Source organism: Sinohyriopsis cumingii, unplaced genomic scaffold, assembly GCF_028554795.1.
Source record: "Sinohyriopsis cumingii isolate HCF-2022 unplaced genomic scaffold, ASM2855479v2 utg000426l, whole genome shotgun sequence".
Taxonomy (NCBI): Eukaryota; Metazoa; Mollusca; class Bivalvia; order Unionida; family Unionidae; genus Sinohyriopsis; species Sinohyriopsis cumingii.
The window spans coordinates 4,876,222-4,895,835 of record NW_028315897.1 but is presented as its reverse complement, the minus strand read 5'-3'; the positions used below and the strand labels follow the sequence as shown (position 1 = coordinate 4,895,835).

At 33.9% G+C, this 19,614-nt stretch overlaps 1 long non-coding RNA gene across 1 annotated transcript in view; it reads left to right on the top strand.

Annotated features, from left to right (window-relative positions):
* Positions 1-19,614, top strand: part of LOC149774111 (uncharacterized) — a 38,957-nt gene that overhangs the window by 8,771 nt on the left and 10,572 nt on the right. Inside the window, exon 2 of the long non-coding RNA XR_016417018.1 lies at positions 16,433-16,477. This is a non-coding gene — a long non-coding RNA (uncharacterized LOC149774111). The remainder of the gene's footprint in view (positions 1-16,432; positions 16,478-19,614) is intronic.

The following is a 19,614-nucleotide window of genomic DNA, read 5'->3' as shown; positions in this document are numbered from 1 at the left end:
TTTGTGCATGGACGTGTAGTGCCTATGTAGATTGTTTTCCTTCTCAAAACATAGATATAATGTCGACATATCAGGCACACCGTCTTATCATTTGACAATATACACACAAAATCCATTTCCTATGACTTATTAAACGAACGGTTCTCTTCCGTAACTTTCCGAATTTTTGCTTCGTTCGAACTACTTGTAATTTTTTTAGATTTTTAGAAATAAATGTATTGATGAATGGTTGAAGTTTTAATTGTTTTACAAAAAGTGGCACGTAAGAGTGTTCTAGATCCGTTTCGGATTTTATTATTTTTGGCGGTATGTATTTATTTTAATCACTCACGTCTCAAACTACTTGTTCTTTTGTTAGATTTTTAGAAATAAATATAGTTATGAATGGTTTTAGTCACTATTCTTTTCAAAAAGGACGCTCTAGCGTGTTCTAGACATCCGTTTCCGGTTTTATTAATTTTGACGTGATGTGTTCATTTTAATTACTTCCTCTGCATGACAGGATGAATTATTGTACTAACTTACTAGTTATTTGTCATTATCATTCGATACATGGAGTTCATTGTAATACGCTTTGTCTGATTTTGTTGATCCCAGCTCACATGATTACCTGGTTAAGTAGATATACTATGAAAGTAGGCAGTATATTTTTTTAAAACGTAAATGCACAAAACATTGCCTGAGCTCCGGCGGGCCATTTAAAATCAGTCTGCGGGACGCAGGTTGGACAGCGCTGTTCTGGATGGTACGTTTATGTACATTTTAAAAGGTTAATGTGATCCTGTAGCGTCATCTATATTTTCCTCTGTATGATACCTGCTATTTTCTTTGTTGTGTACATCCAAACGATTTCTAAACTCTCTTCCACTATTCTCGCTGTTACTTGTTTAATGAACATCAAAGAATTTCTTTGATTATTGCTATGCTCAGATTTCAATATGTCCTCTACTCCATTATTCCATGTAGAAAGTTGCCAGCAGCACCAATATTGCAAATTGAACATACGTGGATATAGCTGCATATTTAATACGCACTGAATAAAGGATTCATAACAAATCAAAATATCTTATGAAAGTTGTGTTAATGCTGGTTCTGTTAATGTATCATAAGTAATTTTCCTCTTGGATAATTCTAGGAGTAAAATCTTTCACCAGTAAATTTCATCCAATTCAAAACTTACATTACTTGCAAACTGTCTTAGACAGCAATATTTAACAGTAATTTAACTTAAATAATTGATGATTTATTATAATTTCTAAGCTCGGGTGGCGAATTTCACCTCTACTGGCTTCTAAACGCATTATTTAAAAATGCAGATTATATATGGCGAAATAAAAAAAATTGTAGAAAAGCAGAGTTCTCAATGGGATCAGTGAAAAATGCTAGTAGTCATTTATCTCAGTAAATGACAACACAATATATTTAAGCCAAATATAGAACCATACACAATGATTATATACTATGATTCCAAAAGCCCGGTCACTTCTAAAACTATTAATCAATATTGCTAGAAATCAGGATTATTAAAATGACAAAGTTATTCACATTTCACAGGTATATAGCGATCAGATTAAGGTATACCAGGTTTTATATTACTCATGTACATCACCAGTTCTTCGCAGATATTGTGTATACGCAAGCATATCAAGGGAATGAACATAGCTATACAATTATTCTTTGCAAACTATTTATGGACAAATTAGAGGAACGACATCCAAGACACATTGAAATAAATATTGAATAGGAGAAATTCAGACGAGATACAATTTGGTGAATAAAATGAGACACTTGTCGTAAACGTCATTGGATTGTTGGAAGGATCAGTTTTCAATACTTATTCATTTAGGTTCATTGTATATATTCAGGTGTCCATTTTAAAAGTATGCTTTTCTCTTAGCTTTTGAAATGAAAAAGTATGTCCATGCCGTCTGTTTTAAACCTGGTAAAAATCGACCAATTAAATCACCATGAACTGCTAAAGCAAATTATATTGCTTGTGGCTTAATCAGTATATGTAAATCAATGTCAATAATACGAATTTGCCTACCACAGACATCAAAAGGTCATAGGACATATATTTGATAATTTTGCAAAAATATCATATAGAGAATTTGCCCTCTCTTAATTATAATGTTCTGAATATGCGTAATCAATTATGGACAGTGGGGCCTAGCCTTCCAGGCATGTACTAACATTTACGTTGTAGCGTCTATCCTGTATAAAAAGGCCTAATGTGGTAGCTCATCGAATACTGCATTACTGAATGATAAATACTACGAATACTATTGACTTGTATGACGACTAGAGATGCAGTAAAATAGACAGACAGACAGACATACAGACAGACATATAGATAGATAGATAGTTCCGTAGGCAGGTAGGATCATGTATCTATAAATATAGTTAGGTAAATATATAGATAGATCCCCGTATCTCACTTGATATGCCAATGTCATGCATCTGAAAGAGAAAACATAGCTTCTGTATAAAATGTTTAGCTTTATACCAGTTTTGGGGCAGACTGTATGGTTCCCGTACATATAAGGTGAGAAGAAGCTAACCATGTTTACGCTCAAAAGGACAAAAGTTAAAGTAACTGTAGTTGAAAGAAAAAAGTTAACTTATTGAAAAGAAGATAAAGTAATCAACATAACTTAATCAACATGACTAATTATCCAAAAAGGGTCGGGCGTAAATGTGATATCCACGGTACTCTCTGGGAGTTTAGCGATAGGTTTGAATGCCGAACACTTCATAGACAACAACTCTATGAGGGAAAATGACATCGCATATCTTTAGACATGATTAAACTGATAGGCGTAACTGTATCTCGGAAGTGCAATCATATACATAAACTATTAATACTGCTTAAAAACATTTACGGATGCTTTAACGTTAGTGCGAGATTGTACAAGTTTGCTATATATGCCTCGACTACGGAGAGAGTGCCTGACAGGATATAGGCTCACAATCTCATCAATTATGTTATCTTTCTGCAAGAGTAGCATGTCTTTCTTTTGGAAATAATGCAGGATTCAACACATAATATCATTAAACAAATTTGGAAGACAGGATAGAGTAGCCTAAGCTCGAACTACGAAGCACATATTCTATCAGATCTGTGAAGTATCCGGAGGTAAAGTTGACACAAAATGGAGTATGTATAACATGGTATAATAACGATCAAGACGTTCAGTATCAACGATCGTGTTTACAAATAACACGTTATCTATGTTTCTCATAAAGTAATTAAGTCAGGCTTGAGCCTAAAGCTGTCCGCCATGTAAGAAAGTCAGACACAACCATTCATGTTTCAAAATGGATGTTCTAAATGTCTATATGAACTATTTATATCCCATCCTTTGTCGTGTATTTCACTGCTACTGATTTATTCACCGTGAGGTCAATATCAATTGTCGAGTGTGGCACTAAATGCAAACAAAGTTATAAATCACGCATTATGTTTTAAACTACTTATGTCTTTTTATTTAATTCCAACCACCACACCGTTCCATGTTTTTGAGGATGTTTATTGCTGAATCATTTTATTTCCTTTCTCATTATATTTGCCCACCCCTCCCAGCCAGAACTTTTAAAGGAAGTCAAGAAAGTCATGTCAACCAGTGGGTTGGAACATAGATTGTCATATGTACATGGATACACCTCACAAGGTATATCAGAGTAGCATTAACCTTCACATTGTGAACATATTACTATCTCTCTGCGTTAAACCGTAATCTCGTAAACCAACATTACCGTCCTTTATTTGTTTTGATAGGGGCGCTAGGACAGGTAATTGGATACATGGGGTACTGTAGGAAAGTCATCTACTATATTGTATTTGATGATGGGATACATATAAAGAGTAATATGCATAGTTTCAATCTCTGAAAACAATCAAATTGTCCTGTTCAGTTAGCTTCATTTTAGATCTTCAGGTCACCATTTTAAAATGATGTTTTTCTCGTAGCTTTTTGATATGAAAAAGTATGTCCATGCCGTCGGTTTAAACCTGGTGAATATCAACAACTAAAATCACCATGAACTGCTAAAGCAAATTATGTTGCCTGTGGCTTAATCAGTATGTGTAATTCAATGTCAATAATAGGAATGTACTTACCACAGACATCAATAGGTCAGAGGACATATATTTGATAATTTTGCGTAAATATCATATAGAGAATTTGCCCTCTCTTAATTTTAAAGTTTTGAATATGCGTCATCAGTTATGGACAATGGGGCCTAGCCTTCCAGGCATGTACTGATCATTTATTTTGTAGCGTATATCCTCTGTAAAAAGCTTAATTAGGTAGCTCATTGAACAATAAATGTTGCAAAAGCAATTCAGGCGTACAAACACTTTATGTGTAAGCAAATGTAGTCAACCGCATTCCAGCTGCATTCAGCACAGAAGTTAACTCACCTGCCGTTCCTACGCGTTAATTACCTCTTGTTACAATATAAGTTGTATCATTTTGGTTTAAACATTTAATATGTTCACTTCATATTTTAAAACAATTATCCCGTTGTAACCATTTTTGCAGTAAATCTGTCTTTAATATATATTATATACAAAGCTATTATAAATTTGTGGATGTAGTTCCTTTTCAAAGTGTTGCAAGGTAACTTTCTTATTACGCCTCCTTTTTAAAGAATATTTTGTTTATATTTGCTTTCTCCCTGTCATAAAAGCCAAGGCCTCTACTTATTGATATTCCTTATGAATTTACTACATTAACAACACTCAGGTTATTTTTATTTTCATTCCCTTTCTTCTTGCAATATAACACACTATCTTAGATGGATCACTGACAACTCATTCATGGACTTAATCCCTTAAAGTATATGCTTCTTTAACTTGCTGTATAAACGACTTGCAGTTCTGTCTCATTAGCTGGTAGTCGTTAATTGACTCCGGATCAGTGCTACCCAACCTTTTTGACACCAATGGCCACTGCAAATTTTCTCTTGAAGCAGAAAGCCACATATGAAACTTAAAACCAGCTACTTTAACAAGTATTCACGAATGTTTATCTTTATTAAAATGTATTAAGTAATAATGTCGGTATGCTTTTGCAATAGTTTAGCGCACCAAAAGTTGAAGCACTTATTTAGTGAGACAATTGGCTTTTAATTGTACTCGTCATTTTTATTATTTGCGGTTGATATTCAGTAACTACTGCCCTCATTAGATTTTCTAAATGTTAGTCAGTCAAAGAGTCTTCATTTGTTGACTTCATATTGATCATTGCATAACATCCAGCTTGACAGACGGAGGTACCTCCAAACTCTGTCATTATTTTTACATTTCCATATGTATCGAAATTCATGAGAAGAAACATATGTCATCCAGAACTTAGTTGATGGCGTGTCGTTTTGTTTGTCACGAAGAGCCATATTATTTTGCATTTAAATTCGTTCAAGCTGCACGGCACATTCATCTCCTCCCAATGACTGCATGTTTGTGGCTACGATAAAAATATCACATGTGAATGGATTTTCAATAAAAAGTAGCTGAGGAGTCAGACTGCGAAAGTCTTTCAAACGAGCAGAGAAATTCAATTTTAACTTTTCTAATATGTAGAACTGCTAACTTTTCACTAGATCTGGACATTTTCATGCTGTCTTGGAAAGTGTAGGAAAGTGTATAAAATTATATTGATTCAAGTTGACTGATGCATAAACCCAGCTTTGTTTCAAATTCAATAACGTCCATCAGAGTTGGCAGTATTTAATGTTGCCCTTGCAATTTAAAATTTAATTTATTCAGTTGGTCTGTGATGTCAGAAAGAAACGCCAGCATAACAATGACACACACTGGCGTTTCCAGATAATGTAACAACTGTTCCTTGAATTTCACCATGAAGAAGATTTTGATTTCTTCAATTAGATCCCAGAATCTTGGTAATACCTTCCCGTTGTTCGGGGAACGCACATCAGTATGAAGAACAAAATCACCATAATTGCTTTCGTATTCCTCTAACAATATTTTAAACTACCGATTATTTAAAAGATTTGTTCATATGAAGTTTACAATTGTAACAACAGTATCCATTACATTTTGGAGCGCATCATCTTTTAGTTTAAAACAAAGGCCTTGCTTGTGAATTATAAAAGATAAGTTTAGAAACCGGGAAAGTCGTCATCCGCTATCCGCAATCCGATCAGGCCTTCTCTCCGTCCCACCAATGCTCCGGCACCATCCGTGGTAGCCTGTACGAGCTTTTCCAGATCCATGCCATTTCTTAATAAACACTTCTTCAGTGCTTTGTGTATATCCTCACCTCTTGTTGTATTTTGCAATGGAACCAGTGCTAGCAATTCTTCTTTATATTTAGGTTCAATGTCATATCTAACCCAAAATACTAGTTGTTCTGTATCAGTGACATCACGTGACACATCCAATGCTAGACAGAAACCTGGTGCATTCCTCAAATCAAAACGCAACTGCTCAAATATATCACGTGATTTAATTTCATCACGTTTTGCTACCGTCTGGTGAGACAGCTGAAGATTGGATAACTGTTTCGATATCTCATCTTTGTTCTTAAACTCACCAAATAAAGAATCCGCACTTTTTGGAAATATAGTTTAACAGTTTCACGATCTGAATATGGCCTCTGGTTTGTAGCTAAAACCCAGCTTATCTCTATCGATGCCTCAGTAGCACAGTCACTTGAGCTCAACAGTCGACGAAAAACACTCTGCTGGCTATTAAGATTCTTTTTTAAGGAAGCAACATTGTTTTCTCTTACCTTCGTATCAATTAGATAATATGTGTCGAAATCTTTGTGCATGGACGTGTAGTGCCTTTGTTGATTTTTCCTTCTCAGAACAGAGATACAATTCTGACATACCAGACACATCGGCTTATCATTTGACAAGATAATCACAAAATCCAGTTCCTATGACTTATTAAACGTACGGTTCTCTTTGGTAACTTTCCGAACTTTTGCTTCGTTCGAACTACTTGTAATTGTTTTAGATTTTTAGAAATAAATATATTTATGAATGGTTGTAGTTATTACTATTTACAAAATATAGCTCGTTAGCGTGTTCTAAATATCCGTTTCCGGTTTTATTAATTTTGGCGGTATGTGTTTATTTTAATTACTCACGTCCCGAACTACTTGTCGTTTTATTTGGTTTGTACGTTTATGTACATTTTAAAAGTTTCCTGTGATCCTTTTGGGTCGTCTATAATTTCCTCTGTATGATACCTGTTTTTTTTTTTTGTGTACATCCAAAAGATTTCAAAACTTTCTTTCACTATTCTCGTTGTTACTTATTTTATGAACTTCAAATAATTTCTTTGATCTTTGCTATGCTCAGATTTCAATAGTTCCTCTACTCCATTATTCCATGTAGAAAGTTAATAGCAGCACCACTATTGCAAATTGAACATACGTGGATATAGCTGCATTGTAGTATTGACTGGATAAAGGATTCATAACAAATCCAAATATCATATGAAAGTTGTGTTAATGCTTGTTCTGTTAATGTATCATAAGTCATTTTCCTCTTGGATAATTCTAGGAGTAAAATCTTTCATCAGTAAATTTCATCCAGTTTACAACTCACATTACTTGCAAACTGTCTTGGACAGCAATACGTAACAGTAATTGAACTTAAATATTTGAAGATTTATTATAATTTGTAAGCTCGGATTGCGAATTTCACATCTACTTGCTTCTAAACGCATTATTTAAAAATGCATACAAATTGTAGAAAAGCAGAGCTCTCAATGGGATCAGTGAAAACAAGCTAGTAGTCATTAATTTCAGTAAATGACAACACAATATATTTAAGCCAAACATACAACCATGCACAATAATGATATACTATGATTCCAAAAACCCGGTCACTTAAATAAATATTAAACAATATTGCTAGATATAGGGATGAATAAAACGACAGAAGTTATTCACATTTCATAAGTATATAGCGATCAGATTAACGTATAAGAAGTTTTGTATTACTCATGTACATCACCAGTTTTTCGCAGATATTGTTTATATGCAAGCATATCAAGGGAATGAACATAGCTACACAATTATTCTATGCAAACTATTTTATGGACAAATTAGAGGAACAACATCCAAGACACATTGAAATAACTATTTAATTGGAGAAAATCAGACGAGATACAATTTGGTGAATAAAATGAGACACTTGACGTAAACGTCATTGGATTGTTGGATGGATCATTTTTCAATACTTTTCCATATACACTGACAGAAAGCTAGCATTAGAGAAACTTAGTGGAACGTTCAAGTCTAGGTAAACATTGTGTAAGATTACGGATATTATATATAATTAGTCCTATTACAAGTCAATAACCTTGTGATCAATTAACATTAACAAGCCCACCGCAACGAAAGCGTACGAGCAAGGAGTTGCTCTGATGCACCTGAAACATCGATCGGAAACTCAGAAGCTCAAAATATTATTGTGTTTTTTGTTGCTGTAGGTCATCTACCTAATTTAGTGAAAGACATTTTGGCAGACCATGTGGTAGATAGATTAGAAGACCGCACAAAACGAATATTGAAATAACATTTTACGAAAGACGATATGATGTATTTAAGATTCGGCAATATCTAAACCAAAAGTACATAACGGTTAATTATTTCTTAGCAGATGGAAACAGACATGTCATGTGCACAAATTGTATATTATACCAATGAAACCAATTATAACATACATCTATTATGAGACATAGGTGGTCTCTTGATGGGATGGTGCAAGGCAGAGTACACGCGACGTAAATATTGTGCTAATCTAATGAATTGAGAATGACATTAAAAGGCATACAAAAATCAACCATTACAACAAAACGATAAACTACATCTGAATCCAATGAAATGAGAATGGCATTAAAAGTAAGGCATACTAAAATCAACCATTACAACATAACTACAAACTGTAAAATATCCGATGTTTTATCATAAAAAGCTTATTCACACTGGCTTGAGAATAAAAATTAACTCAATACAATTTCATCCGAAATTTCGAACTCAAAATGTCACGAAAATAATCTGCTACTTTCTAAGCATGATACTTTATGTTCGATTTAACATTTGAAATTATAGCTGATGGAATTTACAAAAGGTAATTCAACATTAGGATTACGTGTTTAGTATAGACAAAGGAGCAATTGAGTTGTCTGATAATTGACTAATAGACTACACCTTTTTACTCCATATAATAACTGCATCTACCAGACGACGAGTATACCTGCTGTATTTCCTACTCTAGTTAAAAAGAAATATAAACACATTTTAGATGAAACTAGGAAAAAATATTGCAACAGCCATATAAAACTCATTTATTCAACTCGTGAATGAATATTGAATATACATGATACAATAAAAAAGATGGCTCTTAAATTGATTGATTTGATGAAGCGTATTGTGAAGAAGTACTTTATAAGAAAGATTATCTACCAGTTAGAGTCTATCTTGATGTGTATAGATCATGACACAGGTGGGTCAATAACTATACCTGTTGTAGATTGAACTCAAAGAACAAAAGCAACAAAGATAAGGAACTAACACAGCATGGAAAGCACTTTGCGCGAAACGAGTGATGAACTACATATCAATTATTCAGCCAAGACAATTTGTAGATACGTGGTGCTTTTTGCTTTTAAACATTAATCAATGTTGATAGAAATAAGGCTGAATAAAAAAACAAAAGTCATTAACATTTAACAAGTATATAGCGATAAGATTAATATATAAGAGGTTACTCGTGTAGATCACCTGTTTATATGCAAGCATATCATGTGTATGAACATAGCTATGAAATTATTCTAATAGTGATCGACGTCTTTGCACACTATTTATTGACAAATTAGAGGAATGACATCCGCGACAAGTTGAAATAAATATTTAATGGGAGAAAATCAGACAAGATACGATTTGGTGAATATAATAGATCATTTGACCTAAATGTCATAGGATTATTGGATAGATTATTGCTAGCACCTTTTCGTTTACACAGACATAAAGTCACAACAGTGTAACTGCTTAGTTTAATTTTTACGTTTGGTAAAATTGTTGCAAAATTATATTACAAGTCAATAGTCACGGCATGACTTAAATTTATGAAGTCAATATCATGCAAAACTTATGAGCAAGGAGTTGCTGTGGAACACCTAAAACATCGATCGGAAACTCAGAAGTTGGAACCATTATTTTTTCTAATTTTTTGGCTAAAGGTCTTCTTCCTAATTTTGTTGAAGACATTATGGCAGACCATGTGGCACACAAATGGAAGACCGCAAGAGAAACTGTATTGAAATATTAATCTACGGGAGGACATGGTGCGTTTAAGAATTGGCAATATTATATAACGGTGACATGTATTTCTTACCAGAAAGAAGCATACTTGTCATATGTACACATTGTGTATCATATCAACTGAATCAAGCATACCATACATATGTTATGCAACATAGTCTGTCTTTTGATTGGATGGGCCACAGCAGATCGCACACGATGAAAATATTCTGCTAATATAAGAGATGAGAAAGACATTAAACGTTAGAAACACCAAAATCAGCCAATACGACAATACAATAAACTACATTGGATTGTGGAAAGCTGTAAAAATTTGTCCGATGTTTTATTATAAGAAAACTGATTCACACTGGTTTGCTAATGAAAATTAGGTCTATACAAATTTATGCCGAATGTTGCACTCAAAATTTCATGAAAATAATGTGCTGCTATCTAAACACAACAATTTGTTTTCGATGCAACACTTTAAATTATAACTGAAGGAATTTACAAACAGTATCACTACATTAGGCTAATATGTTTAATATTGACAAAGATTGACTGATTAATTGATTGTATTTTAACGGCGCAGCATCACTGTTAGGCTATTTAGCGCCATACAAAGTTCATATGCATAATCATTTAAAATTATAAAACGTTTCATATCGACCAGCGATATCAAAACTAAATAGTTGAAATCAAAACGATAAGACTGTGAGGGTGAAAATAGAGTGACCTGATCAATGGGGATGAAGTTGTATACGTTAATGGAGTCAGATGAAACGGTATTGAAAACAATGACGGTATATACATTACAAACTGCTCTAGGTGATGGCATAAAATGTATAGCTTAGAATAAATGTTTACTTCTTTCAGGAATTTCACAATGCAAGTAATGTTTATTGTATCAAAAACTTCCTTCATATCATGTACATTGTAATACTGATCGTGCGTAGATGCAGGTCGAAACACTATATAATAATGTGCTTTTCAGTGAATGGTTCATTGCAAGAAACGAACTCTGGTGGGTCTTAATATTTTTGTATGTGGGTATGGGTTATATGCGTATGACCAATTCGAATTATTGCAATGACTAACCCCTCCCTACCGATTTTTCAATACGAAGAAGTCCATTCTATTAGGGTTGGCGTGATGCCGTGAAGTTTATTATTCACTGCTTCGTTCCATGATGCCTGCCACTTCTGACGTAAAGTATATCTGATGCTAGGTTTAAAATGAGTATGCGGTATTTAAAATCAGATGGTTCATGTGTTAGGGCCATTTTAACAGCACGATCTTCTTTTACATTACCTTTAAAACCAACATGGCCAGGTAACCAACATTATAAAATATTGTGGGAGGTACTCAGTTTAGTATTTTGACGAGGACATTGGTCAACAATGGGTTCTCTAGTTTTCTATTGTGTAATGACTGAAGTACTGATAGGGAGTCGGAAAAAACGATGCTATATGAAATACGTTTGTTTTCGATATATTGCAGAACAGGATCCATTGCTCTGATTTCAGTAAAATAAATTGATGTGAAATTTGGTAAGCGAACTTGTGTTGTGTGTTTTACACTAACGAAGGCTGCAACAGTCTTTTCTTCATCTTTGGATCCGTCGGTATAAATTATTTTGTAGATTTTTAATACGATGAGGAGATCATGATAAGAGTTGTTGAATATGGAAGGGTTTATCTCAGATTATTTACATCGTGAAGCGTAAAAAGATCTTTTACTTTTTTAAGTAGCCAGAGAGGTGATTCGGTGATGGATGTTTTCTGACGTTTAGAAGGATCGGTTTTGTACTGTCAAGGCTGGGTGATATTCTAATGTCAGAGGAAGGTATGGTGTTTGGTTTATTTTAATGCAAGGTTTTGTATTTGCCTTGTAACACAGCCACAAAGGCAGGGCTCGGAGGGTTAATTTTTAATTTGAGAGCATATTGTGCGGAAAGCAATTCTCTACGATGTGATAATGGTGGTTCGTTCGCTTCAGTGAGGAGACTTTCACACGGGGGTGTCTTAAATGCTCTCAGAGCGAGTCTTATTCCTTGATGATGAATTCGGTAAAGCATCTTCAAATATGACTTCCTGACTGAACCATAAACAACGCAACCATAGTCCAGTTTGGAGCGAATAAACGTTCTATACAAATTGAGGATGACTTGTCTATTAGCACCCAATTCAGTGTGAGCTACTACTTTGAGTAGATCTAGTGATTTCAAGCATTTAGCTTTCTGTCGAAAATAGTACCTAAAAACGTTGTTGCCTCAACAAATGTAAGATGTTTTTCGTTCACCGTGAGTTTTGGTTGATCAGGTTCTCTTCGTAACTGTCAAAAATGCATGCATACCGTTTTTGACTTCGATAATTTGAAACCGTTAGTATTTGCCCAATTTTGAATCTTGGTGGTATTTTGTTGTAGTTGTTTTTCACTTGTATACATGTGATTTGATCGATAACATATTAGAAAACCATCAACGTATAACGAGCAATCCACACCAGGAGCCAAACACTTGCTGATGCTATTAATTTTGATGTTGAAGATCGTCACATATAGCATACTGCCCTGGGGCACACCCATCTCTTGCTCTTGCAAATCTGAGAGGGTAGATCCCATACGTACCTTACATTCTCTGTCTGAGAGAAAGTTTGATATGAAAGAGGACAGACAGCCTTTAAGACCCAGATCGTGCAGGTAATTTAGTATTCCATACTTCCATATCATGTCATAGGCCTTTTTTACATCAAAGAAAATCGCTAATAAATATTCCTTCTTGATAAATGCGTCTAACCAGATGGTCATTGATGCTACAGCTATAACGAAAGCAACTTTGGAAAGAAGATAATAGATCGTTAGTTTCAAAGTACCATACAAGTCGAGAATTGATCATTCTTTCCAATGTTTTGCACACACAGCTTGTCAGTGCAATTGGTCAATAGTTGGTAGGATCTGCGCTATTTTTACTTGGATTGGGAACTGGTATTAAAGTTGCTTCTTTCCCAAATCGTAGGTACATTACCAGTAATCCATACATCATTGAAGATTTTTAAAAGAGATGTTAAAGATGATTCTGAAAGGTGTTTCAAACACTCGTAATTTATTCGTCACGCCCAGCTGATGTATCATGGACCTTGTATACAGCCTCCATCAGCTTCGATAGTAAGAACAGATGGTTATAACTTTCCGAGTCGTTGGATGTGAATTTTAAACGTGACTTTTCTTTTTGTTTTTGTAATCTTTGGAAGGCTTTTGAATACTTAGGTGTTGAGGGATTTTTAGAGAAACTGTCAGCAACAATACTTGGTATGTCACGTTTTGAACTAAAATTGTTACTATTAAGCTTCAGATGTCGGGGAGAATTGTGTTTTTTCTTTCCATTTACTTTGCAGATATTATCCCAAACTTTCTTAATAGAGAAACGAGAGTTTACAAAATAAATGTATATCTTCCATGATTCTCGTATACTTTATTTGATTGTGCGTCGAACTTTGGTATGAAGAATACGGTATTTACTTAATGTTTCGGGCGTCTAATAATTGTTAAATTGTTTCAATGCTTCTTCGTCGTCTAATGGCTTCCTTACATTTCTTAGTGACCCAAGGTTGTGGGTTTCTTTTACAGTTCGATTAGGACTTGGACATGGATTCTTCTAAAAGCCTTATGTCTTCCTACTTGTCCTCATTGTAGGAAGAAAGGACACGTCATTTCTGATTGATGTAGGTTGACAAACAAGGAACATATTAAAGACAGCTATTCTAAATGCTCATATTTCTCAGAGGGTCAACGTCACGGTAATGCATTAAAACCAATGCGTTTGCTGGGTCTCCAAAAAAAGCACAGACTGATTGTATTATGGAAAAGTATTAACCATTCATGCTTATAGGTTATGTATCACCTGTTGTTGCTTTGTCCAAGAATGTGTTAACTTGCTACTAGAGCAACTGCATTACCCTACATGACAAATAACGTGAGAATTGTTACCTTCTTGATCAGGAACAACAATATTTGTCATAGCAAACATTGCTTTGTATTTTAAGGTATGTTATTTTTCCGAAACGTGTTCTGCGTAAATGTTCTCAATATGTGCATTTTCAGTCGTTGCGGAAAATAAACGTCATCGATAGTATTACTGATTAAATATATTATATTCCGTGAAATGACTGCATGTAACATCAAGTAGGTTTGACATTACGGCATGTAACACCATGTTATTGCTAGTTAACCTTTCTCGTTAACTGAAAATATGAATTGATGTTGATTTCGTATGCATTTACTGTCTTTGACACATTATATTATGCTACCATCTAAACTAAATGTCAAATATTGTATGCAAATGTTTGTGCTTGCTGAGGGCGGGGAATGATCAGGGGTGGATGGTATGTGACTTTGTACTTGGACTTGGATGATGGATGTTAGTACCTAAATATCAAATTCCAGAATGCCAACTACACAAGAAGATTAGGAAATTATCTTAGTTGTTATTACGCATGTCTGTACCAAACGAAATACTTACATGTATCTTTTTTACTGCATCATTCTTGTGAATTTGAAACTCGCTGCATACTAATTATTTTTATGTTTCTTATTTATTTTATGTATAAGTTCAAAGCTTCGTTTAAACTAGCCAATCGCAATATGTTTTTGCTATGATGTTGAAACTTTCTTTCATCACTGGAATACCAAATATTTAATTTTTTATTGTATTTTTATTTTATGTTGATCATTTTTTCTACTCACTCATTCCAATCTTTAATTTTTTTTCTTAATTATGTTATGTTTTTATGCTTAAACTTTATTTTGAATATGTATCCTGCTTGCAAAACACGATGTCGCGAGTCCGTACCTGGTGGCATCCGAATTTCGATTATATAGTATTTTACATTTTTATCGTTATTTTGAAACCTTCTTCAGGACTGAGCATCCCAATTTTATATATATTTATGGGTTTTTTATTGTTACGATCAAACTATCTTGTATGACTTCTGTCTGCCAGCTATAGGTCGCGAGTTTGTAACCCACGGCATCCCACGTTTGTATAAAATAATTTTTTATATTTTTTATTTTATGTTTCAATTTTGTTTTCATGAATCCAGTCATAGGGCTGGCAGTTAAGATATTAAACAATTAAATATTGACAAATAATCGTTAATGAGCAACAACCTAGATATTATATTGACTTTAAAGTTTTGATATCTCCCACATTCACATAAATAGGCTGGTACTATTTTCTAGGTTTCTTTGTAAGTGTGACTTAATGTTTACATGTTGTCAATTTTTTGTGAATATCGAATGGGTGAATATCTCCCTTCCATAAAATACTTTTAATAACACTAAACTTAATCTCAGTTTTGTCATTGAAAATGACATTTCAAAGTTAGAGTTTGACACGTTGCACATGTGTATTATTTAGCAGATAGGCTTCGGACGGATCGAAGACCTCAATATGCATTGCAATACGCATGCTTACAGTCTCTTTCTTAAAATGCTATTTAATGAATTTGCGGTTGCTTTATTTTTCCTTCCAGAATTGTAGCATAATTCTTAGGTACTCTGACCCACAAACAATTATTCTGACTTTGTTTTTAATTAGTTATGTCCAGTGTTACACATGTGTTGCATTTAACCCAAATATTATCTTTCGATCCGGGGATATGTCCTATCAACGTGAACTAAAGCATCTGTAATGATTTCCAATTGAGTTGTATTTTCAGACTTTGCAATAAATTTGTTGGTCAGTGCTATTTTAGGTATCGTCTGAATATGTGTATTTCCATGTGTTTACGCGAGTTGGTATGGCCAACATGCCTACCATACACGTAATGTGGTGGTTGTTATTCTGTTTGGACTTCATGGAGTTGGCATTGTATGAATTTTTCCCAGGCACATACATTATTGGATGTATGTCTTATGTCATGGCAAATGTAACACGTTTTGTGTACTCCCCAGTCAATATAATCATACTATCGAAAGCGAATAAACTTATACTGTACTGAATATCAATGGCAATCAGAATATAACATACCCACTCTAAATAAAGAGTGTCTGAATAATGATGCAACACTAATTTATGTCTTCCCTCGTTTGAGATGGCAAGTCCCTGCGTTAATGAAACACCACTAATTGTAAGCTCTCGTTTATTTCAGATGGTAAGTGCCTACGTTCATGATGAACAGTCATCGTGGCATTAAGTAAGTAAATATACCTGATCATCTCAGTCATTTTGCCAATATTGAAACATAAAGGTAAGTAATGATAAAAAATAGTCTCAGGAGTTCCGCCAATATTGAAACATAAAAGGTATATAATGATACTTAATAATCTCAGGCATAATGTTAGGACTATAACAAAAGGTTAAATTTCGGTACGATCTGGCTAAAGCTAGGTCCGTGCAAAATAATTGGAGAAATGACTGTGATAAAGATGCAATGTTGTTTTTTAATAGTTTGCATAATATCGTATGCAGAAATATGTAAGGTATGGACAGAAGTTACACGAGGAAAGTGAAACTTACGGAACATTGCATGTTGAAATAAATACGAATGATACCTGTAATGAAAGACATTGTATTGATTCTTGTGGACATGTGTGCCTCTTTGAAGCCCTTTTCACTTTGAATAATGAAAGAGAATGCTATTGTGTGTGTATGTAATATGTTGTAACTGGAGCAATTCTTCGCTTTCTCTGTTGTTTTACCCCTCAATAAGCATTTGATATAATTGATTGGTGGGGATGTTGATGCACATCAGTGAAGTTAGAGGTTGAACAGACTAAGTGAAGCCTTCAGATAATCCCCAATTACTTTATATATTCTAACCATTAAAAACGGTGATCGGTTATATTATTTAGATATTACTTTAGATATGAGGCATATATTAAATTCGAATTAAAATAATGAGGTTCATTTAAAATAAATAGTTAAATATACAGTTGCAATGAAAGGTACGTTTTTAAGCGACGGAGTCTAAACCTATGGGTAAATTTTGAAGCCATATACTAATCTTGTATATGATAAAGGGTGCGGCTCTGAATATTACAAATTGGATACCACAAGATGAATACATCTTCTCGTGTTTTGGTAACATTCCGAGTAACAAGTCTAATATAAAGACACACGATGACGAAAGTACAACACAGGATCAACAACATTAAACAGCGATTTCGCGATGACCGGTAATAATGGTACGACATATACAGGGCCTGTGGAATCAAATAGACAGGTGGGGTATTTTAATTTCAGCGTGAATACATTCTAAATGAACCGGATCATATATTACACAAATACGTCACGAAAACGACACATTAAATTTATATTCACCATCACACTCTTTTAGACTAGAGTATTCCTCAGTTCACTGTTGTTTTAAAGACCACTGCTTATAATGGTCAATCATCATGACGTATTATCTCATGTAATTGATGAAATAAAACATGTAGCGACATCTCCAACTCACCATGACGTATTATCTCAGGTAATTGATCCAATAAAGCGATCATAGACATGCAGCGATATCTCCAAATCACTATGAAGTATTATCTCAGGTAATTAATCAAATAAATCGATCACAGCCATGTAGCGACATCTCCAATTTAATATTCATGCTTCTTGGGGTTACTTCTCAAGGCGAAGCTGGGGCGACTTCTCCTATATCAAATGGGGGTTTCTCGTCACAATTGGAATATGTTCTCCATGGGGCAACTTCTCCACTATTCCATATTAAAGCTTTCTGCCAATTTTTCGCAGGGCCGTTACATTTAAAACTATAATTTCAGGTAAATTACCCCATTTATCATGGCATGACGAAAATGCCAATATTGAGAAGAGGCTGGTATGCTTTATAATCCACTGTGATCAACATTAAACCGAAACAAAATGTTATGTTATAAAATTACGTGTATAAAAATTAGTAGTCGTGAATTAGTCGATGTGCTGTTCATATTCGGGCATATTTGTTGACATGAAGTGTTGTTATGAAACACATACTTTATGAAATCAGAAAATGGATGCATACATTCATATACATTCATTCGGCAAACATGTGATTCCTCTAGTCGCAATTGATCAATAACATCTGTCGGTATGGCATGCCAACATTGTTATACATTTGTCGAAACGATTGACACCTGCTAATGTCACGGTGGAATCTTTAGTACCAAATATAATATCACAACCGTTACATCCTCTTAATGCAAATCAGCATAAACATATTACAGAAATATCACAAAGCAAGCCGTGATATAGAAGGCTACCGTATTATTCTCATACAACGTTAGGAATGATAACCTGTACTTTAATGATAATTAGTAATAAAGAAAATTGTTCATTGTAAATGATTATCATCACATGCCCAATGTTAAACACTTAATTCTAAAAAGCAGATTGATTCTAATTAAATACATTTAACATAAACGGGCATAAATACAAACCTACAAGGACTATACACATATGAATTCAACTGAGTAAAAGTAATCGAAAAGATCCTCTAACATATTCATATATATTGGATACCTGCATAAAAGGAAAATGCTAAATTTCAAACCCAATGAAATCTATTTTTATAATTGTGTTTGGGTCAAATTATAAAATTATACTAAGAATTGCTTGAACAAAATCTTCATATTCATCCATACATTATAAGTAATGAAAAATAATGAATGTTACAATATCTTTCTCATCCTTTCTGCTAGTAATTATGTCACAACTGCATATTACCATTTCGAAACAAGATAAAACAAATTTTGTTATAAAGGAAAATGAACTTTGATTTACATGCTTTCAGTGAATGAATTAAAAAATGTGTTGTTCTGATAGTCGTGGTTTACTTAAGTCCTTTTGCGAGCGCATGTTTCCAGAACCTTTCATTTTAGGTATTTTTCTACTGCGAATTAGGATATTGGCATTCTACATAAATATAAACAATAACCTGAAATTTCTATTAAAATGCAAAGCCAATGACACATGTTGCAGATCAGACAATCTGAGAGACAAAAGTGTTTTGAATTTAGCTTAGAACTTGCATTCTCCGAAATGTGTTACTTTGTCTAACAATCGTTTACATTGTGATCCATCGATTGACGAACCCTGCTGAATTGGGAGGGCTAAATCGTTATGAGGTATACCTAGTATAAATTATTTAACATTTACTTTTATTTTTAAGTGACATACGTTTTTACGATCAATTAAAATCATAAAGGAGTCAGATGGCATTACATAGTAGTAGTCGGCTAATAAATGGAAGATCTATCCAAAACGCTGTTTAAAAAAAATGAATAATACAATCATTACATCAAGACAGGATTATGGGCTTCTTGAAGGTTAAAATTCCAA